This window comes from Cavia porcellus, unplaced genomic scaffold, assembly GCF_034190915.1.
Source record: "Cavia porcellus strain 051 isolate PalLab524CR breed Dunkin Hartley unplaced genomic scaffold, mCavPor4.1 scaffold_23, whole genome shotgun sequence".
NCBI classification, from domain to species: Eukaryota; Metazoa; Chordata; class Mammalia; order Rodentia; family Caviidae; genus Cavia; species Cavia porcellus.
In genome coordinates this window covers 52,215,925-52,238,983 of record NW_026947506.1, presented here as the reverse complement: position 1 = coordinate 52,238,983, position 23,059 = coordinate 52,215,925, and the positions used below count along the sequence as shown (strand labels likewise).

Genomic DNA, 23,059 nt, shown 5'->3' with positions numbered 1-23,059 from the left:
ATGAGATATTTATAAATAAATGGACACAGCTTGAGACCATATTCATAAGTGAAATAAATCAAACTCACATGTATAAATACCGAATATTTTCACTAGTGTAAGAAATGATAAGAATACATAAAAGTATGTGGTAAACATGATTCTCAACCACATTGGTTTGAAGCCATATAATGTTTTCACTCATTAATTGCAATGATTTTAACTTGGGTTATTCGATTGTAGTATCGGTGATAGTACGAATAGCTATTTTGAAGAAAACAACACATAGTAAAAGCTAGTGCTGATTTAATATCATCTTGTTTTGAAGTCCCATCAAGCTGTTGTACATCTGTTTCCACTGGCTTTAACATATCGTATCTTACTATACTTTACTATATGCGATAGTATAAACAAAAATTTTTATAGGCAAAAAGATAATATAGAAACTGTTGTTCGTTTTATGTTAACTGGTTCTAAATACCCTATAATTCTTTCATTCTCTTGAATGGCTCCCACTGTTTTGTTATGCTTAATGCTCTAGTATATGAAGTTATACTCAAATGTTTCAAGGAAAGAGACACTATGGTAACTACTGTTATGTTAGATTATCTGGTGGTGAAACAAAATGATGCTTAAATTATTCGGTTCTGACCTGCATTGTTCTGTTATAATGTCTTCTTTTATCTCAATCTCCCCCCTTTTTAAATTAATCTATTTTTCTCATTTTTCTAATCAAGGGAAAACTAAATTAAAAAATAGTGGGATATCTTATAGTAATTTTTTGTTTTCCTATTAACCTGATTTGAACCCCAGTATTGCTCTCCCCATCCCCATTTTGGTTGATAGTATCACGTTTGAGGGTATAGGCAACCACTTTGAAGGCAATACGATTTATTATGATGCCCATTATGGTTTGACTATTATCTTCTTTTGAAGTCCTGTAATGTCTCCAGTGTAGGTTTTATTGGTTCTGTTCTGTACTGTTTTGATCAATTGTATTATACCTGAAGATAGAGGCAACTCTTTTTAAAAATGAGTTTTTAAATGGTTACCATCAAAAATGGTAACCATTTTTGATCACCTGATATTCTATTTTTGCATCATGTACTATGCCCATCCTTCAGTTCTAACCGACTGTGTTTTGCTTAGTCACGTTAGGTTTTATTCTCTTCAAAGAAAAAGTAGTAAGAACTGTGGGAGTAAAAAAATCCAAAAAGTGTAACTGTTATTGTATAAAAGAGAGGAAAGGAAGGTCATCTAAGGGATATAACTGCATGTATGTTTGAGTGTGTAGGATGGAAAAACATATTACTGAGATTTTGTTGGATCATTGAACAGAACTGTCTGCAATCTCACTGTATGAATGTCCACTTTATATGCTTTAATTTTATAATTTGGACAACTGTTTCTAAGATGACAATATGTAACCTATTAACTAGTGATTTCTTAATGTATATTTTTTTCTTGTAACTCTGTATTATTTGTACCCTTTTACTGCTTTGTTTTTTTTAAATTTCCTTTCTTTTTTTCTCTTTTAAAAAAAATATCAGCACAGTTCTTTGGGCCACACAGATTGCAATTTTATGAAACAGAATTGACAACCAGTGCAATGCCAGGCACCCGCGGAGAGCACACGCAAGGGAGGGAGCTTGCAGGGAACATGCGCATTAGAAAGTGGGGAGGCGCATGCGCATTGGGTGAAGCGTTCAGGGAGCATGCGTGTTGGGAGGGATAAACTCCCCAGTAACGGTAGTGGCCCTAATGGTGGGGCGAGTCCTGAGGCTGCCGTGGAGAGCCCTAACGGTTGGGCGAGTCCTGAGGCTGCCGTGGAGAGCGACCCACAGCCCCTAAACAAGGACTATGAGGAAATGGATGAGCGTTGGAGGAAAACCGGAGAAGCGCGTCCAGTGCCGTCCTGGACACCTCGCGCCTAAGGAGCCCAAGCAGCCGCGCGTGGACGAGGCCCAAAGCCCAGCAGCCCGGAAGGGACGCGCCCCACAGCCCCCAAGTGTCTGTGCTGGGCCTCGGTGAGCAGCGCGAGGGCGCGGGGCCTGCAGGGGGCGCTGTAGCCTGGATGGAGATGTGCCAACAGGGCCCTGAGGTAGGAGCTGAAGCTGCCTGAAGAATCCTGGCCTAACTCAGTGGCGACTGTGTTTAAAAAGTTGCCTTAGGGTCGCTGCTCTGACTCTGCCTCTGGCCATTTCCCGCACCAGCCCACCAGTGCTTTCCTCTCCCTTGGGAGCCTGGCCGCATGAACCTGCCCTGCCTTGATGAGTCTCTTACCACAGTGGAGCAGTTGCCTCGGTCCCACCTGTGCCACAGCATGTCATGTCGCCCTCACCTGCAGAGCCAGAACTGACCTGACAAACACACAGTGCCAAGGCCTCAACTCGGAAACATTCACAGCCCGAGGAGCCTCAGGGGCCACACCACGCTGCCCTAGCTAACCTGCAAGATATGGACAGCTCTCATATTTTTGCATTTTTTTCTTTGCCCTTATCTGGAAGCCAGACCCACGTCGCCAGTCCCCACATGTGTGTGGCAAGTCCCAATCACAGCTGTCCCTGGGTTTCCTTCTCTCAGCTCACCAGTGTCAAGTACCAATGTATCTCCCAGAACAGTAGCAAGGGCAACGTTGGCCACGAGTGCCCAGACTGCTCCTGTGGCTGCTGCCAACACAGCTCCTCTGGCACCAGTTCCTCAGCACACGCACTCCACAGTGAACTCTGCATTCTCTGGGGATCCCCAAGGATAAGGTCCCTCAAGGCAGGGATCAGTTGCCCAGCCAGTGTTTAGCACTCCAGGTAGGTTTACCTCTTCCCCCCTCAGACACCACTCTAGAGTCCACCACTGTCCCCTACATAGCTTTGATGTCTTCCACATCAGTGGCCACAACCCAGGCACAAGCTAAGGAGCCAACCACCAGCACAATTTCAGTGACTTCTACCAGTCAGACCCTTGAGGTGGAAGCCACATCCCCCAAAACACTTGTCATCTACCCATGGAAGTGGAAGGCTAACCACCCCCATACATCAGAGCAGGTGGAGACCAAAGACACATCTGGAACTGGCTCTGCTGTATGATACCTAGACCTCAGGGAACCCTTAGATGCCAGCTACAGGTTTGCACAGCCCAGCACCAAAGGCAAGTGTTAGGGTAAACTGAGGCACTATTGAGCTCACCGAGGCAGTGAGGCTTTTACTGCAGATGGGATGCTATTGGGCCAAGGGCAAAAAGACCATTGGCCCAAAGCAAGGAGACAAAGCATGTTTTATGAGGAAGTTTAGGTATGGGAGGGAGGCACTGGTGAAGGGGTGCAAAATGTTGAGTCTCTGAGTAGGGTTCTGGGGCTGGTTGACAGGAGAGTGTTAGTTATGGGACAGTGCTGGCAGACTCAGTGTATCTCTTGTGGTTTTTCATAGATTCGGCTATCTGCAGGTTCAGCTATGGGGGGCAGCTGCTAGCTGGTTGAGCTGTGTAGGAAAGCTGCTAGCTTCCTGTCAACACTGTGCACTTGTTGTGAGTAACAGATCTTCTTGGGGAGTTTCTCTGTTCTGGTTTGGCCAGGAATCTTGTGTAGAGACCTGACTTCCAGTACCTACTAGTCACTATTGAGAGCGTGTCCCCATCCTCAGTGATCAAAACATTCCTTGTTTTGGTGCTTATACTTGGGGTGACCTTTTGTCATCATCTTGGTTTGATTTGCCTTGCAAGCCTACAGGAGCTACAAGGAGGATTACACACAGGTGGTCTATCTAATCAATGGAAGGTATAGAGACTTGGAGACATGAGTGTAGGCTGGGACTGGCTTGGGACCACCACAGTTTGGGGCAAGTCCAGCCTCTTCATCTGCCTTTTTTTTTGCCTCTGAGACTAGATCCTTTTGGTGCAATTTTGGAGATGTGCAAGATGCTTAGACACATTTAACCACTGTCAGATTAATTCTGTGCTTACAAAAGGGTTGCTACTGTGTTATATTTATTTTTGTAAACAAGCAAATAATTCTGCTGTGCAATGGGTGGGGTGGGTAGAAGTCCTGGACCACTTGGCCCACAGTGTGTCAGAATTAGAGTAATGTCTGCTCTCCACTTAAAAAATTATAAAGAACAGAAAATATAAATGTTATCTTAGGGCATCCAGTGACACAGTTTATAAAAATGACTAGCTGTCTCTTGTGGACAGATATGATATTGTTCTGCATTTAAAATAGAGTATGCTGTCAAGTATCGATATGCATTTACTTACATTTTGTTATGGAGTTTTAATATCTAAAACTAGGATTTAAAAAAATATAACCATTGGAAAGCTTTTCCTTCTCCATTTACAGCCTTTATTTTCTATAGCTCGAGAGAGAACTAAATTATTACTGTCTCAATGAAACTTATTGTGAGGTAGTTCCTTAGTCAGGTGGCTGGAGATATGAATGGAAAAGTGGCTCGATCTCTCTTAATGCAAGTTGTCATTGATTTTCACCATGTGTTGGTTGGCTGGTGTCCTGGTAGGAGAACGTGTCCTCACATATGGTGTAGTGATGATGCAGGAGGAGTCTGTGTAGATTTTACCAGCTGTGTAACTTTGTCTTATAGACACATCCTGTAGTCAGAATCAGCAGGCCTTGGAAATCATTTTCCAAATCCAAGCTTCAGCATGCTGGAGCATATCATATGGAAGATACCTGATGGGTGAAGCAATGATTGACCAATGCGATGTTTCTGGGACTCAGAAGAGGCAGTTTATACTTCAGGATGGAAGTCGGAAAGGAAATCAGCAAAATCAGCAAAGGCTTTCAAGAAAAGGTAAGATTTAAATTATGACAAAGCGCTAAGCTTTGGTGTGCCACTTATGCCAGCAAATATTAGGGGCTGGAAAAATGGTAGGATGGAAATCATCAGCATCCCTCCACATGAGAACAGGTAGACTGGAAGAAGGTTTCTGAAAAGGAGGAAGTAGGAAGTGGTTGAAAGATGGTTTGGGAGCAGTCTTGGAAAGCCTAATTCATAGCTAAGTACAGGGCATTTGAACCCTGTTCTAAAGGAAGGTAATGATGGGGTTTTCTCTGTAAAAACTTTTTAATGAGATGAAGTTACATAAGCCACTTTAAGCACATTCGCATTTAGTACACTGAATGATTTTTTTATTTAAGGAGAAAAAAAAAAACAAAAAGGGTACAAGTAACACAAAATTTAAAAAATAAACAGTAAGAAATCACTAGTTAATAGATTACATATTCTCATCTTAGAAATAATTGTTCAAGTTACAGAATTAAAGCATATAAAGTGGACTTTCAAACAGTGAGAGTGCAAACAGTTTTGTTCAATGATCAAAAAAAAAACCTCAGTAATATGGTTATCTATCTTACACACTTAAACATATATGCAGTTATAACCTTTAGAGCACTTTCTTTTCTTTTGTACAATAACAATTATACATTTTGAGTTTTATTACTCTCACAGTTCTTATTACTTTTTTGAAAAGAGTAAAACCAAATGCGACATATCAGAACAGAGTCAGTCAAATCAAAAGGATGGACATAATAGATAATGTAAAAACAAAATACAAGGTGATCAACAATGGTTGCCATACTGTCTTTTGCTATTTTAAGAAGAATTGCCTATATCATCAGTTATAATAAAATTGAACAAAACAGTAAAGAGTAAAACCAAAACATTGGAGACATTACAGGACTTCAAAAGAAGATAATGCTCAACCAGAATGGGCTCATAATGAATCTTATTGTCTTCACAGTTGTTGCCTATACTTTCGAACTTGGTACTATTAAGCAAAGCAGAATAGGGGAAAATCAGTCAAAACAAGATGGTGAGGGCAATACAGGATTTCAAATCAACTTAATAGGAAATCAAAGTAGGTTACTATAATGTATCCTGCTATTTTTTATTTTTCCCTAAATTAAGAAGATAAAAATAAAAAAAGTAAATAATTAAAAAAGGGGGATTCAGATAAAAGAGGGTATAACAACAGAACAGCGCAGGTCAAACCATAACCATTTAAGCAAAATAGTGTTCCACCACAAGAGATCCTGACATAAAAATAGTTACCATAGTGTCTCTTTCCTTGAAATCTTTGAGTATAATTTTGTATACTGTAGCACTGAACATATCAACGTAGTATAAAACCATTCAAGAGAATGATATTATTACAGGGTATTTAGAGCCAATTAGCAGAAAATGAACAATGGTTTCTGTATAATCTCCTTGTCTATAAAAGTTTTTGCTTATATTATCATATATAATAAAATCCAATAAGATACAACCTTTTAAGACCGATGGAGGCAGAAGAATACAAGTTTGATGGGACTTCAAAACAAGATGATACTAAATCAGCACTAGCTATTATGATGTCTTGTTTTCTGCAAAATAGCTGTTCCTACCATCCAATTTTCTCTGCCTCATTTCTGTTGAGCAATTTTTCTGTCGTTTGTTGTCAGTTTGTCTTCTTCATTTCGCTTTCTGCTTCATTCATTGTGGCCTCTCTGCCACTATTTATGGAATCTTGGTATTGTCCTTTTTAAGAATATCCTGCAGTATTCTCTGTAGAGTTGAATTGGTGTTTGCAAATTTCCCTAGTTCCTCTTTATCCTGGAAGCACCTTGTTTTTACATCAATTTCTAGGGACTGTTGTGTAGGATATATCAATCTTGGCTGGAGGGTATTATCTTTCAAAGCTTGAATTATTTTCCCCCATGTTCTTTGTGATTTGATGGTTTGTCTGTAATTCTGATGGGTGTTCCCTTGTAAGTGATCTGTTTCTTGTCTCTAATGGCTTTTAATATTTTGTTCTTATATTGGATTTCTGGAATTTTGATTATTGTATGCCTGGGTGTAGCTCTGTTTGGGTTGTAGGTGGCTGGGGTCCTGTATGCCTCATACATCTGAGTATCTTTACCATTTGCTAAATTAGGGAAATTCTCTTGGATTATTTCTGTGAATAGCTTTTGTAGTCCATTTGTTTGTGTCTCTACTTCTTTTATGTTCTTAATTCTTAAGTTATAGATCCTCTTATCATCTTCTAGCCTTTGTATTATTGCCGTTTTTTTTTGTTATTTTTAAGAAGTTTTTCATTTCATGCTCCCATATTACAAATCTGCCCTCCAGTTCAGATAATCTATCCTTAGTTTCTTTCAAGCTGTTATGCCAGTTTTCAATAGAGTTTTTAGTTTCCTGGTAATCTCTTTGAACCTGCTTCATGTATTCTATGTTTTCTCTATTTTCTCCATCAAATAATTCTCCCCTTTTTTCTGTTCTTCCATTCTTCCATCTGTTTTTTCTACGGTGGTTCTTAGCATTCCTCTAACTATTCTACTTATATCTTGCTTTAGGTCGTTAATAGCTTCATTCCTGAACTCATCTATGAGGCTCTGGAGATACTGCTTTATGTTTATTGGTGCTGTGTCTGATATTGCATGTTTCTCAGGATTGGGGGCCAAGGACCATTTCTCGTTGCTCCCTATTCCCATATTTTTTGTTCCTTTTATACAAGCATATATAGGAGGCCCAGTTTCTTTCTTTGTTGGTTACAGTTTGTTTGAATTGTGCTGGCTAGGTGTTCCTGCCCACTGCAGTGTACTAGGGAGACACAGACATGGGCAGCCTCTGCTGGGCCTGCCCCTCCAGGTCAACCTACCAAAGGCTTCAACACTAGGGTGCACTCCAGGCACTGGGACCTGGTTTGGGATAGCTTACTGGGTCTTAGTCAGCAGCGTCATCCAAGCCATGCACTCCCCACCAATCCTGCTTGAGAGGGGAATATGTGACTGAAGTCACTGCAGTGCCCTGTTCCAGCTAGTCTGCCCGGTCCCAATATGTCCTTCGCTGAAGCCTCCTACTCTATGGAAGCGTCCCTGATCCGCTCACTCACCGCAGGTCGATGCAGGGCTCCTGGCCAGTCCCGCTCTCAACTCCATTCACCACTTCCCACTTTCAGAGCTTTCCCACCTCTCTCCTTGCCCTGCCGATTGGGATGCAGCAGCAGCTGCAGGAAATTCAAATCACGGCTTCCAGTGGCGCAAGCTCCTGCTTCCGTGCTGAGACCTTATCTGTTCCTGTTATATCACTGGGATTGTGTTTTCAGTTGGTTAGTTTCTCTTAGTTTAGTTCATTCCTGGGTTGGCAAAGTATATCTTCCCTTGCTTAGGACTTCTTGCCCCTCACCATTCCTGGATTTTAAGTGCAGTTTCTCAGAGAGCCTCCGAAGCTGCTGCTATCTATCCCCCATGTTCTCCTGGAAGTCACACTGAATGATTTTTAAATAGGCGAGTGACTTGATCAGAAATGTGGCACAGTATACTGTGCAGCAGTCCAGAGATGGATTGGAGATTGACTGAGAAGGGTAGAGAAAGCATGACTGGAAACTGCAGTGCTGTAAAAGTGGGACGTAACAGTAAGGATAGAGAGAGAGGGACAGGTGAAAGTTGATGGAGAAAGATTCCAAAGAGTAGATAGATGATGTCATGGTTTACGTCTGTGGCCCCCAAGCCTCATGAGTTTGCACTGTGCATTTGTGATGGTTCATTGTCTAGTGCTTGAGTTGATAGTGTCAACCCACCCACATGTGGGTGGAGCTAGGATGTGATGTAATGGCAGGAAGAAGGTGTGTCTTGCTTTTTGCTGGTTCCTGCTTGTTGTTTGCAGCCACCATGAACTGTGGCCCAGCCATGCCCGCCTGTCTTGGAGCTAACTGAGTATGGACTGAAACCTCCAAAAACTGTAAGAAATAAACCTTTCCTTTCCCAACTTGGGCTTCAGGTATTTTGTCTCAGCAAGGAGTAAAAAGTAACTAAGACAGAATTTGGTACCAAGGAGTGGGGTCATTTGCTGTGACTATACCTGACCATGTTTTTCAAGAGGCTTTATAAATGGCCTGTGGGCAGAGTTTGGAAAGGTTCGGACATGTTACTTGGAGGCATAGAGCTGGAGCAGCTTAGGTTGTTCTGTAGAGGAAATTCTGGTCAGTGCTCAGGAGACCAGAAGGCTGATAGAAAGCCTGATGGTAAAGACCAGGCTTGGGAGGTTTCTGCTGGGAAGAAGGACTGCATTGGTTGTTGGACTTCACATGATATGTGTTATGGCTTGGCAGAAAGTTTGTTTGCATTTTGCTCCTGCCCAGAGACTTTGCGTGAGACTGAGACAAAGGACTATGGATTGATTAGTCTTGAAAAAGAAATTAAAAAGCAATCCAACATTGAGGCTGTGGCATGATTATTGTTGCAGGCTTTTAGCCAGATTTATGTTACAAATCAAGAGCAAAGAGCCCAGCAGGATAATCTGCAATACTGTGAGTTTGACCAGAAGGAAAATTCCAGGAAGGCTGTGGATTGTGAAGACAGAGTTGAGATTTTGATTGCTGAGGGGAAACAGAGAGATAAGAAAGATGGGCCCGGGGCATCCCAGGAAGTGGGTCCCCAACCTTTGCAGCCTCACTGCAAAGGTGAAAGAATTTGCTCAGAGGAGAAGGCTGCAGAGCACCATGCTCCAGAATGGTGACTGAGACCACATGAGGTTCCAGAATGGCGACAGAGGCCACATGAGGCTCCAGAATGGCAACAACATAGAGAAGCTTTTCCTCACAATCAGGTAAACAGAGGCCTGAGGTCCAGGCAACTGACCCCTACAGCCAAGAGAGAGAAAAGCCTGGCTATTGCTCCCGCTAGCAACAAACCTTGGCAGCATCCACAAGGTGCTGATTTTCGGTGCAAGGAAAATGCACAAATTCTGAGGGTAAGATGGCTTCCACCCCAATTGCAAATGGCCTGGCAGGCCAAACAGTATGCTCCTGAGAGGGCAATTTGTGAAGAAGTAAAGGCGAAGCCAAAGGTATAGTGGAGACCCCAGAAGTTTGGAAAAACCAGGAATGTGGATGATCCAAGGGAAGCTGCAAAAAGTGAGCAGAGAAGATTTAATAGAAAAGCTGCGGGAGTTGAAATCACCAGATTTCAACTGGGGGGTGGAATCACCCAAACCTTTTGGAGCTTGCAACCAGTTTGCTTCAGATGCTCAGCATGGATGCTGGATGTTGGGCTTGCTTTGTTTCCAATACTTTCTATTGCCCTGTTTGTAACTTTTTGCATGGTAATGTTTATCCTGTGCTTTTGCATTTTAGAAATGTTAACCTTGTTTCATTTGTACAAGGGGTTACAGTTAAGAGTTTACCATAGATCTTGGAGGAGACTTGGGACTTTGACTATTCAGCAATGCTGAAACTGTTAGGACTTTGGCAACTCTTGGAGGTGGACTAAATGTCTTTTGTATAAAGGATATACATGAGTCCTGGGGGCCAGGGGTGGAATGTCATGGTTTACCTCTGTGGCCCTCAGGCCTCATGAGTTTGCATTGTGCATTTGTGATGGTTAATTGTCTAGTGCTTAGGTTGATGGTGTCAGGGCTCCACCCACATATGGGTGGAGCCAGGATGTGATGTAATGGCAGGAAGAAAGTGTGTCTTGCTTTTGGCTGATTCCTGCTTGTTGTTTGCAGCCACCATGAATTGCGGCCCAACCATGCCCACCTGTCTTGGAGCCAACTGAGTGTGTACTGAAACCTCCAAAAACTGTAAGAAATAAACCTTTCCTTTCCCAACTTGGGCTTCAGGTATTTTGTCTCAGCAAGGAGTAAAAAGTAACTAAGACAGATGGTAAGGTAGAAATGGAAGGAAGAGGAAGGAGAAGCGATGTCATCCAGGGATGAAGACTGTAGCCTTGGAAACCATCTTTGTAAAAATCATAGGTAAAACTTGAAGATTGAATAAGGTTAACAAAGGATACCAATGTTGAGAGATAAAGGCCATAAAGTAAATGTACTTTAGGGAAACAAACTTTCAGGGATGAAAGGAAGGGAAAAATGTAATGTATAATATGTGAGTGTTTAGCAAAATTGAACTAGAAGAGTTTGTATGACAGAAGATTGGAGAAAATATAAGAATATGATCAAATACTGAAGGAAGGGGCTGGAGATTTAGCTCAGTGGCATAAGTGACTATCTGGCAAGTGTGAGGTCAAGTCAGTCACCAGCACCAAAAAAACCCCAAAAAGCAAAAAACAAAAAACTGAAGGAAGATTGAAAACCTTAAAAACTTGAGGAAGGCCATTAATTTTGATAACATAATGTTGGTGATTTAAAATAGTTATAGAACTTTGTTAAAAAGAAGTAGACCAAGAGTTTTGTCACTGAAAGAGAGAGACACGTAAGAGTTGTTACCTCACAGGAAGAGCTTTAGGTTCTAGGAATGGAAAGATTAAAGAGGGGGAAGGGTTCAGGGAAGGAAGTAATAGTGAGCTGGAGGACCCAAGAAAGGGAAGATTGGAACGAGCAAAATCACCGAGTATTTGGAGTGGAGTAATGAAGGCATAAATCTGTGACAACAAAAGCAAGGATTACTATATAAAGAAATAATTGGAGAAATGTAAAACTGGATCTAAAAGAAGTTGAGAGCTTGTTCTTACTTTGTTTCAGTAAAGTAAGGAATTTGGATTTATTTTATTAGCCAAACTGAGTAATTTTTAATTTTTTAAATTAAAGTTGGTGGTTTATAAAATGACTTGGGACTACCATAAGAAATACAGTTACAAAATCTTGGAGAGAAGTAGGACTTCTTAAATAGTGAAATAAACTCATTTCTCCATGACAGTGAGGAGAGGATACTTGGAAAGCCACCAGAGTCAGTGTTTTCAAGACTCTGGAAGTTAACTCAAAGCTTACAGCAATGTAAGTTCAAAAAAGATGCAGGATCCTACTAAGACCTGTGGGGTTTGTGATGTTTTATCTTTTTCTATCTCCATTTTCACTTCCTAGCCTGTGCTGTCTTTGGAAACAAGCAGCTTTCCAGTGATGGAAGGGGTGGATTGAGCTTGGAACTCTTCAGAAGGCCCCACACCAAGGTCAGTGTTCCAGGGATCTGTCTCATGGTTCTCTATAGCCTCACTGTCTATAGCCTGAAGTGTGTGCTGGGCCATCTCTCGTGCCTGGGTCTGGGAGCTCAGGAGAGCTGACAGTTCTTCAGGGAGGTGTAGGTGGAGATTTCAGGTGTGCTGCTGAGAAAGAGCTTTGCTACCTTTAACTGTCTTCTTTTTTTAGTTAGAGAAAAAAAGAAAAACAGAAGAAAGAGTAGAAATAATACAGAATTTCAATAAAAATGTAAGAAATCACTAGTTGATAAGTTATATATTGTCATCTTAGAAGTACTTGCTCAAGTCACAAAATCAAAGTATGAAAAATGGACAGTCAATCACAGTATAAAACATTCTGATAAACTAACAAAAACTTAGTACTATGGTTATCTATCTTGTACACTTAAACATACGTATAGTTATATCCTTTAGGGCACTTTCCCTTTCATTATCACAAAATCTGTTGTACATTTTGGATCTTATTACTCTTTCAGGTTATTATATTTTTATGCTAGAGAGATAATACAGTGTAAATATAAGTCTGATTTATTTTACTTATGAGAATAGTCTCAAGTTGCCTCCATTTACCTATAAAAGCCTCAAGATTATCCTTCTATATAGCCAAGTAATATTCCATTGTATAAAAATACCACATCTTTTTCATCCATTCTGTGGTTGATGGGCATTTTGGTTGTTTCCAAGATTTAGCTATTACAAATTGCACTGCTGTAAGCATGGGGGCATATATATTGCTGAGACACGACCTTTTCAATTTTTCTGGGAAAATACCCAGGAGGGAAGTAGCTGGATTGAATGGAACTTCCAATCCTAGTCTTTTGAGGAATCTCCATACTGTTTCCATGGTGCTGCACCAGGCTACACTCCCACCAACAGTGTAGGAATGTTTCTTTTTCTCCACAACCTCACTAACATTTGTTATCAATTGATTTCTTGATGGCAGCCATTCTTTCTGAAGTGAGATGAAATCTCTTTTTTTAAAAAAATTTTATTTAAGGAGAAAAGGAAAAAAAAGCCGAGAAAGGGTACAAGTTATACAGATTTACAGAAAAAAAATGAACAGTAGGAAATCACTAGTTAATGGATTACGTATTGTCATCTTAGAAATAATTGTTCAAGTCACAAAATTAAAGCTTGTAAAGTGGACATTCCAACAATGATACTGCAAACAGTTCTGTTCAATGATCCAATAAACCTCTGTGATATCATTTCTATCTTATACACTTAAATATACATGCAGTTATATAGTTTATAGCACTTTCTTTTCCTCTCTTTTGTACGATGACTATTACACATTTTGGGTTTCATTGCTTCCACGGTTCTTATTACTTTTTTGGAAGAGAGTAAAACCAAATGTGACATAACAGAACAGAATCGGTCAAGTCAAAAGGGTGGACATAATAGATAATGTAAAAACATAATGCAAGGTGATCAACAATGGTTACCATAATGCCTCCCGCTATCTCTAATAGAATTGCCTATATCATTAGTTATAATATGATTGAACAAAACAGTAAAGAATAAAACTGACAAAACCAAAACATTGGAGACATTGTAGGTCTTCGAAAGTAGATAAAAGTCAACAAGAATGGGCGTCATAATGAATCTCATTATCTTCACAGCTGATGCCTAAACTTTCGAACCTGATACTATCCAGCAAAACAGAATAGGGGAACATCAGTTAAAAACCAGATGGTGAGAGTAATACAGGGCTTTAAATCAAGATAATGAAAAGTCAAAGTGGGTTACTATAATATAACCTGCTATTTTTTTCCTTTAATTAAAAGGATAAAGATAAAAAAGTAAATAATGGAGTGGAGATTGAGATAAAAGAGGGCATAACAACGAAATAGCGCAGATCAAAACATAACCATTTAAGCAGAATAGTGTTTCACCACCAGATAATCCTAACCTAAAAGTAGTTACCATATTGTCTTTTCATTACCTTGATTTAAAGCCCTGTTTTTTTGTAGTTCTATATTACTTGTACCCTCACACTGCTTTGTTTTGTTTTTTCTCTTTTTCCTTTTAAATAAAATTTAAAAAATTGTTTTGTTTTCAGGGCTTGAAACATCTCCCTGTCAGTTAGTGTTGACTTAAAGTTTTGTGCTAAAAAGCCTACCATGATTCTAATGGACTTTCCTTAATAGGTGAGTTGTGTCTTTTCTCTAACAGCTTTTAGTATTCTGTTTTTATGCTGTGTATCTTGGATCTTAATTATTGTATCTCGGGGTGTAGATTTATGTTGGTTGTGACTGGCATTCTGTATGCCTCATGTATCTGCATATCAGATTTTTTCCCTCATATTTGGGAAATTTTCTGGTATTCTATGATTATTTTACTGATGTCATTTGTGTTGGCTTCTGCATCTTCATTGATGCCTATTAGTCTTACACTCTTTCTCGTGGCATTGTCTTGAAGCTACTGGATTGTCATTTCATGCTGCATTTTAAAGTTGTATCCTTTCATGATTGCTAATTGCAATCCTGTCCTCAAGATCTGAAAGTCTATCCTCAGCTTCATTTCAACAGTTTTTCCAGCTTTCAATAGATTTTTTGTTTCTTGGATATCTCTTTGAATTTGTTTCATGGATTCTGCTTGTTTTGTATATTGTTTTGTATTTTTCAATCAATTTCCCATGCTCCTATACTTTTTTTTGTCTAGTTCTTCTGCAGCTATGCTGAGCAACTCCTTTATTATTTCTTTCTTTACATGAGAAGCTGTTTCTAACTTGATTTCTTCTATAGCCATGTGGATTTGTTTCTTTATTTCACTTGCTATGTTTTCACAGATTTCTGGTGTATTACTTTTAAAGTCCTCTATTTCAGTGTCACTGTACTTGCTCCTGATGGACTAGATGTTTGAGATTGCATTTTGCTGTTTTGTTTTGTCATTTTCAACTTTTGGTCTAATAGTTGGTCTTTCAATACCAACAGACAACTGTCGATAATGTGAATTATAGGGTACTGCTGTGTGGTTTTTGCTTGTCCATTTGTTGGGTATCACAGTGAAGAAGAGAGCCAGTCATCTGAATTCCTCCTACAGGTTCTCTTTGGTGAGTCCTACATTCTTCTTTGGCTGACTAGCATAGGAGTATTGATGTAAGTCAACCCTTACTTAGTTCCTGGGGTTACTGTGTGTTCAAGTTGTTCCAGGTCACCAGATCTCCCTGTCTGTAGTTTGTCTTGGCTGAGACCCCGCTGTGTTACTTGGTGTATCATAATCCCTTTTAATTTTTTCCAAGGCCTTATTGGCACACTCCTCAACCTGCCTGATGTTCTCTGTGTGGAGGAAGGAATAACTCACACTCTTACCAAGTTCATCAAGGTCATACAGCTGGAGGGAGCTTCACTATGGCTCCTATTTGCCCACTGAAGACCTGTATTTTAGGGACTGGTGGGAGCCTGCTGAGGTCTGATGAGGGGTTACTGAGTCTCCCATCAACCCCGCATGGTTAATCCACTGCAGTCCAAGGTTCTGGGAGGAGGAGTGGGAGCCAAAGTTCAACAGCAATACTAGGTCGAGGAGGTAGGGTGGCTGGGCTGGTGGGACACAGACTTTTTATTTTTACTTATTCACCAATATTTATGTAGTAATTAAAAAATGTTTTTAGTTTCTTCTTTGATGTTATAAAATAGTAATTATACTACAATTGTTTCTAAACTTCATAGCATTATAAAGGACAGGCAAAATGGAGTTGTTCTGAGTGTTATATTCATGTTTGGTAAACACAGTGTAGAGAAGATGTAGATTTACTGCCAACTCTTAGGCAGTACAATAATGTTGAGTTGTATATTTGTACCTTTTGTGCTCATGAGGTTAACTTCCAAGATAAAGCTAAAAACCAAAATGTAGAACAAAGTTTTGAAAATGTCAAAATATTTTACTGCTTGCCATGTGCCAGCACTTGGTAGAGGTGAAACTGAAAACAGGTGAAGTTTCACAATAGCTGAGAGTAAACACAACACTGGTACCACATGGACTATTTGAGTTTGGGCATTGTCAATTAATAACCGCCTCCAGAGCAATCCATAACAATCAAGGCCACACTTCTGATCATCATGACTATGCCAGTTAACAGGAAAAACAGAGCCCCAGTCTTCTGCTCAGATGTTATAGGTCCTTCACCAACTTGATACAAAAGGATGATGGAAGAGTAAAAGTCTATATAGCCACAGACACACCAGTAACCAAAGATATCTTTCATAGTTGGGACACTGATGGTAAGCAAGTTGGAAAATGCCAGGATAGAACTGTAAAGAGTCTACTGTTACTGAAGTATTTTGTTGCACATAACAAGTGCATTACAGAACTTGGGATTGAGAAAATAATTGATAATACTTTCAGGGTGATGGCCACTAACACAACCAAATGAATAATTGGAAAAATAATATAATTTCCTATTAGAAGAGTGTGTGTGAAGCAGTTCTGACCCAGCATGTTCATAAAAAGTCAAGCATTCAAAGAGGGCAGCAAGCAGATACATGAGAAAAATAAAAAAAAGAAATGTTGGACACAGTCGTCATTCCCCTACAGCTGCAGCCTTTCAGCTTTTCATAGATGGGCGAATGGCCGATGAGAAACACATGAAAACTTCATAATTGGTACAGTGGTTTGTGGGTTTAAGATAAAATAGCATGGTCTTGTGGTTTGTGATTAGATGTTCATCTAACAGTTGCAGTTATGGTGGGGCAGGCTTTTCAGAGGTGGCTGAATCCAGAGTTTATTAATTCATGTTCCAAAGCTGGGGTTAAGGATATGAGTGCTACACCTACCCTAGATGGGTGGCCTGCACACATTGTAAGGCACAGAAAGAATTTTGTCCTGTCTCTCTCTCTCTCTGACTCTGTCTGTCTCTGTGTCTCTGTGTCCCTGTGTCTGTCTGTCGGTCTGTCTGTCTGTCTCTCTCTCATTTTTTGTCTTCTACACATGAACAGTTGCCCCTGTGTCATGTGCTATCCTTCTGTGGAGCCAGGAAATTACTGATTGAAACCTGTATAAATTGAACTAAATAAGCCTTTTCCCCCTTTAATTTGGGGTGTTGGTTATTTTGTCTCAGCAACAAGAAAAGTAACTAAGACATATTGTAATAGAATCAACTGTGATTGCTTTGATACAATTGTAAGATATGAAAGCTGTTTGTGTGGAGGAGCCATTCATTGTTTCATTTAATATTAAAGTAATTTTCATAGGATAAGGAATCTGAAATTTTTTTGCAAATCATCAGAAAGAAAGTACTCAACAAGGAAAGGCCACTAGTATATCCCAAGTTTGCTAAAATTTCCAGCAGTGACAAAGGAAGAGTGAATGGCAGTGGCACCAGCAGAACCAAATATAGATACTGGTCTAGTCAGATACCACAAACCAGTTGTGTCTTCAATGTTTATGAATGTGTGGATCATCAAGGATAACTCATATTACACTATGAAGAGAAGGCTTGACATAGCTCCAATGTTTTGCATGGTAATTGATCCAGAGGCTGTTTTCAGTTTAGACCAAGTGTCTTTTTAAAAAATTTTATTTAAAGAAACAAGAGGAAATTTAGAAAAACAAAATAGAAAAAATGAGAAAAAAGTAGAATACAGAATTAAAAAATTAACATCATAAATCAGTAGTTGATACATTACATATTGTCATCTTAACAATAGTTGTTAAAGTTATAAAATCAAAGCACAAAAAGTGGCTAGGCACTCAGACAGTGATAGTGCAGTCTCTTCTGTTCAATGATCTAATAGATATTTATGTAATAGATATTTTGTAATATGTTCATCTATCTTACACACTATACATGCCATTATATTCTTCAGAGCACTTTCCTTCCCTTTCACTTTTACAATATTTATTATACTTGTTGGATCCTATTATTCTGTCAGTTCTTATTTTTTATACTAGAGAGACAATGTGGTATTTACTAATGTGAGTCATGTTTACTTCACTAATGAGTGTAGCCTCAAGTTGCCTCCATTTACCTATAAAGGCCTCAAGATCATCCTTTTTTATAGCTGAATAATATCCCATTGTATGAAAACACCTCATCTTTTTCATCCAATCTGTGGTTGATGGGCATTTTGTTTGTTTCCAAGATTTAGGTATCACAGATTGTGCTGCTGTGAGCATGGGTGCACATATATCACCGTGACATGACCTTTTCAATTTATCTGGGAAAATCCCAGCAGGGGAATAGCTGGATTGAATGGCACTTCCAATCCTAGTTTTTTGAGGAACCTCCATACTGATTTCCAAAGTGGTTGCACCAGACTTCACCCCCATTAATAGTGGAGAATTGTCCCTTTTTTCCCACATCCTTGCCAACATTTGGTATCATTTGTTTTCTTGATGGCAGCCATTATTTCCAGGGTGAGATGAAATCTCAGTGCTGTTTTAATTTGCATTTTTCAAATGACCAGTGATGGTGAGCATTTCTTCATATATTTATTTTCCATTTGCATATCTTGTCCAGTCTGGTGGTTTCTTTCTGTTGTTGTTCTTGAGATTTTGGTCATTTTTATCTCTATCTAGTATGTCTTTCAGTACTCTTTCTAGGGTTGGTTTTGTGGACATCAGTTTCATCAGTTGTTCTTTGTCACAGAAGTATCTTGTTTTAGCACTAGGTGTGAAGGACAGTTTTTCTGGGTACATCAGTCTGGGTTGAAAGTTGTTTTTTTTAGTGCTTGAAATACTTCACTCCAAGGTCTTATTAAGTTGAAGGTTTGTGCTGAAAAGTCTGCCGTGATCCTAATAGATTTTCCTTGATAGGTGAGTTGTGTCTTTTCTCTAATAGCTTTTAGTATTCTGTTTTTATGCTGTATATCTTGGATCTTAATTATTCTATGTCTGGATATAGATTTATGTTGGTTGTGACTGTTTGACATTCTGTATCCCTCACTTATTTGGATATCATATTTTTCCCTTTGTGTGGGAAATTTCCTGCCATTACTTCTGTGAATATTTTAGTTATGTCATTTGCATTGACTCCTGCATCTTCACTGATGCCTATTAGTTTTATATTGTTTCTCTTGACATCATGTTGAAGCTGCTCGATTGTCATTTCATGCTGCTTTTTGTTTTTATACATTCTACCCTTGTATGATCACTATTTGTGATCCTGTTTTCTAGGTCTGAAATTCTATCCTCATCTTCATTTAAACAGTTTTGTTTGCTTTCAATAGAATTTTTTTGTTACTTGGATATCTCTTTAAATTTGTTTCACAGATTTTACTTGTTTTTTGCATTGTTCCTTTAAAGTTTCAATCAATTTCCCATGCTCCTGTGTTTTTAATCTATTTTTTCTTTAGCTATGATGAGCAATTTATTTACCAAGACTGTTATTTCTGTCTTTACACAAGACATTATTTCTAATTTGATTTCTTCTATAGTTTCATGGATTTTTTTCTTTACTTCATTTGCTCTCTTTTCAGAGATTCCCGGTGTGTGACTTTTAAAGTCCTCTATTTCATGGTCACATGTACTTGCTCCTGATGGACTAGATGTTGGAGATAGCATTTTTCCTCTTCATTTTGTCATTTTCACATTTTGGGTAAATATTTGGTCTTTCAATCCCAACAGTCTGAACCATCGGTAGTAGTAATTTTAGCGTCCTACTGTGTGGTTGATGTTTGACCAGTTTCTGGGTATCACAGTGAAGAGGAGAGCCAGTCACCTGAATTCCTCCTTCAGCGTCTGTTGGGTGAGTCCTATATTCTTTCTGGACTAAACAACCAAAAAGTATCGATGTAGGTTAACTCTTCGTTCCTGCGGTTGCTATGTCTTCAGGTTGTTGCAGGTCACCAGCTCTCCCTGTCCATAGTGTTTGTGTCAGCTGAGGCCATAATGTGTCAGCGGGGTCTCATAAGCTCTTTTAATTTTCTCCAAGATGGGGAGGCCTTAGTGGCACACTCCTCAACCTGTCTGATGTTCTCTGTGTGGAGGAGGGGATTACCCACTCTCTTGCCAGGTTCATCAAGGTCTTACCAATTGGAAGGAGTTTCACTTCTGCTCCTATTTACCCTTGGCAGACCTGTATTTTAGGGGCAAACTTACCACACTGACTGTAGCCTGCTGAGGTCTTCTGTTTGGGTGAGGGGTTCCATAGTCTCCCACCCAGCCAGCACAGTAATTCACTGTAGTCCAAGTTCTGGAAGAAGGGGTTGAATCCAAAGACCAAATGAAGTACCAGCTAGGTCCAGGTGTTGGGTGGATTCCCCAAAGAACAGCCCACCATGGTAGTCCTAAGTCATGCCACTGGTGTCCCAGGTGTTCTGTGGAGGGGCGGGCCCAGCGGCAGCAGTCCCAAGCAAGCCAGGAGTGCTGGGGTGTCCCTGGTGTTCCTTGGTGGCAGTATGAGGTGGATCGTTTTCCAGGGTGTCCCAGGTGTTGCCAATGAGTGGTGGGCCCAATGGTGGCAGTCCTAGGTGGGACTTCCTGGGCAGCCCAGGCAGGTGTTCTTGTAGAAGGGTGGGCCCAGCACGAGCCTAGGTCATCCTGGGGCTTCCCAGTTGTTCCTAGCATCCCAGATGTCCCTTGGGGAATGTTGGTGCAGAAGCTGTGCTCCATGGTGGTGTGGTGTGGTTCACTGTCTTTGTGCTTTTAAAAACTGAGTTGCAAGTTGGGAAGAATTAATTAATTAAATCTTCTACTTGATCTTTTTTTTTTTTGTGTGTGTGTTATTGAGACAAGGTCTTGCTGTGTAGTTCAGGCTGGTCTTTAGTTCATTTTGTAGCCCAGGTGGTCTGAAACTTGCAACAATGTGTCTAATTCAGCCTCCTGAGTTCTGGGATTATAGAGTGCACCACCACTGCAGTATTTTTAAAATCTTTCTTTTCATAGACAAACCTATTGTTCCATTTTATTCCAAGTAATATACTTTGTATTTTTTAAAATAAATTAAAAAATTTTTTGTAACAGGGAGCAAACTCAAGACTTTGCATTTGCGAAGCAGGCAATTACACTGCTGAGCTAAACACCTGGCCCTCAACTAATACATTTTAATCAGTGGTTTCTCAAGTATCTTCTTATGTGGTTTCATCTCTGAGATACACTATCTATCTGCGTTATGCTCAGATGAAGGAGTGAAATACATTAGTTAAGTATCCAGTGGCCTGGATCACGTCAGTTTTAAAGTTTCTTCGAGAATGCTTTCAAACCCAACAAGAATGACACAAAACCTTTACATGCTGGAGAACTATACTGTTATGTAAACAGAGAAGTAACAAGAAACATAACACCTATGTTGTAAACAAAGTAGTTTATTACTTTTGAAAAACATAGACATGGAAATGAAACATAAATATAAAATTTAGGATTCCCTCACAAAACAACTGCAAGTAACATTCAAATCTTTAAGATTGAAATTGTGTAAATAATTTTCTTTCGAGTTGGTAGGTTGTTGTATTTGGGAAGGAAAGAAATGTATTTCATGAGGCAAAACACTAACTTTTTTCTTTTAATTGGTACTGGGTATCAAACTCATGACCGCCTGCTTGCAAGGCAGGTTCTTATGCCACTGAGCTAAATCCCCAGCCCCAAAACACTAATTTTTAATACTGAGTTAACATTGTTGTAAGTTGTCTAAAATTACATAGTTTCTGTCCTTTAAAACCTATATTATGTTCCTAAGGTTTGTGTAACTTCTGTCTTAAATAATCGGGCTCCCAATGGGGTACCTACTGCCAAGGTAACATTTAAGATAGGTTTCAAAATAAACTTTCATATCAAGTGCTGCTGTTGGTGTCCAATTCCTTTATAAAACATGCCAATTAATATTGCTATTAATATTAATACCCTCCTTCACCAAATCAAGAACCAAGAAATTTAGATACTCAAAATAGAGATAGTGCATGGCTCTTAAAGAACTCCTCACAAACAAGAGGGAAACTCTTTGCAATATAAAACATCCCAAAAATCTTAGTGTCATTTTAAGCTTTGGTACCATGTATAAATACAGAATTTTAAACATTATCATATATTATCTGTAATATATGATATATCATATCATATATTATCTGGAATAATTTGGGAAATGTGAAAATTAAGCTTTTAACTTTTGTTCCAGTTCTGCTTTCTATCCTTTTTTAAGAGACTAGAAAAAGTTTAGAATAAATGAATAATATTCTAAACTCACCAAACTGAAATGTTCCAATAAGGATTTTTAAGTTTGCAGCTTTTTTACCTACTCCAGTGCCCTTAAAGGCACAAACATAGTAGCCAAAGGCTTAAAACTACTCTGAAACTTTTGGGATGCCTTGTACTTTACTATCTGTAGTGATTATTGAACCATCATATTGGTTCGCATTATAGAAATATCTTCGGACATGTTTACTTAACAAAGGGAAATCATCAAAAAATTATCAGCACCATTTTTAACTCATAAGATTCTGTATGAACCCGATAAAAGTAGATAGCCAATAGCAGATGATTTTTCTTTATGGCCACAGACATGGTATGGCATGAGGCTGCTAAGTAGTGCTTGTAAAGAACCTGAGTGGCAAGTGCGCTCCGGCTGATTTTTTGTGTAAAATTGCTGACATGACTGCCTAGGAACTCAGTGATACCACAGGAAGGAAGAATCTTCAATACTGATGAAGTGGTAGTGTACTCCTAAATGATTTCATGAGTGTGAATACTCCTATTTTGGGGCTGGTTGAATGACTCAGTAATAGACATACTACCTGAGACATGGATAGGAATGTGGATTTTTCTCTCAGCACCATGTAATACAAAAGGTTCCCCATTTTTTAACAGTAATACTACGATAATCCTAAAAGTCTACAAAGCTATATAGTGGCAGGGGACATGAAAAGTATACAAATACTATTTTTAAAAATCTACCTTAAAAATTTATTACAACTTTAAACTAGCTTAAATGTATACTCTTAATCCAAAAACCTTGCAGAGTTCACAGGCACTGGCCTGTGAAGTAAGCGAATGGTTGTGTCATCCAGGAGCTTCTGCTTTGTACTACTACTAACTCTGCTCACATGAATGAAGAAAGGAAGTGTGTTGCTGCTTTCACAAGGTCTCTTCCCATATAATACAACTATAACTGTCCAACAGTTTCTGAAATTCAAGGTCTTTCCTTTTGGCAAAATGTTCACTTTGGATTTTTTTTACAAGACAGGTGGTCCATCTTGTGTAAATGAGGGTCTAAGATGTCATCTCTCTCTT

General features: G+C 39.3%; 1 pseudogene; it reads right to left on the bottom strand.

Annotated features, from left to right (window-relative positions):
* Positions 1–15,902: 15,902 nt before the first annotated feature.
* On the bottom strand, positions 15,903–20,449 carry LOC100717128 (sodium-coupled neutral amino acid symporter 2-like; annotated as a pseudogene).
* Between the last annotated feature and the right edge of the window lie 2,610 nt (positions 20,450–23,059).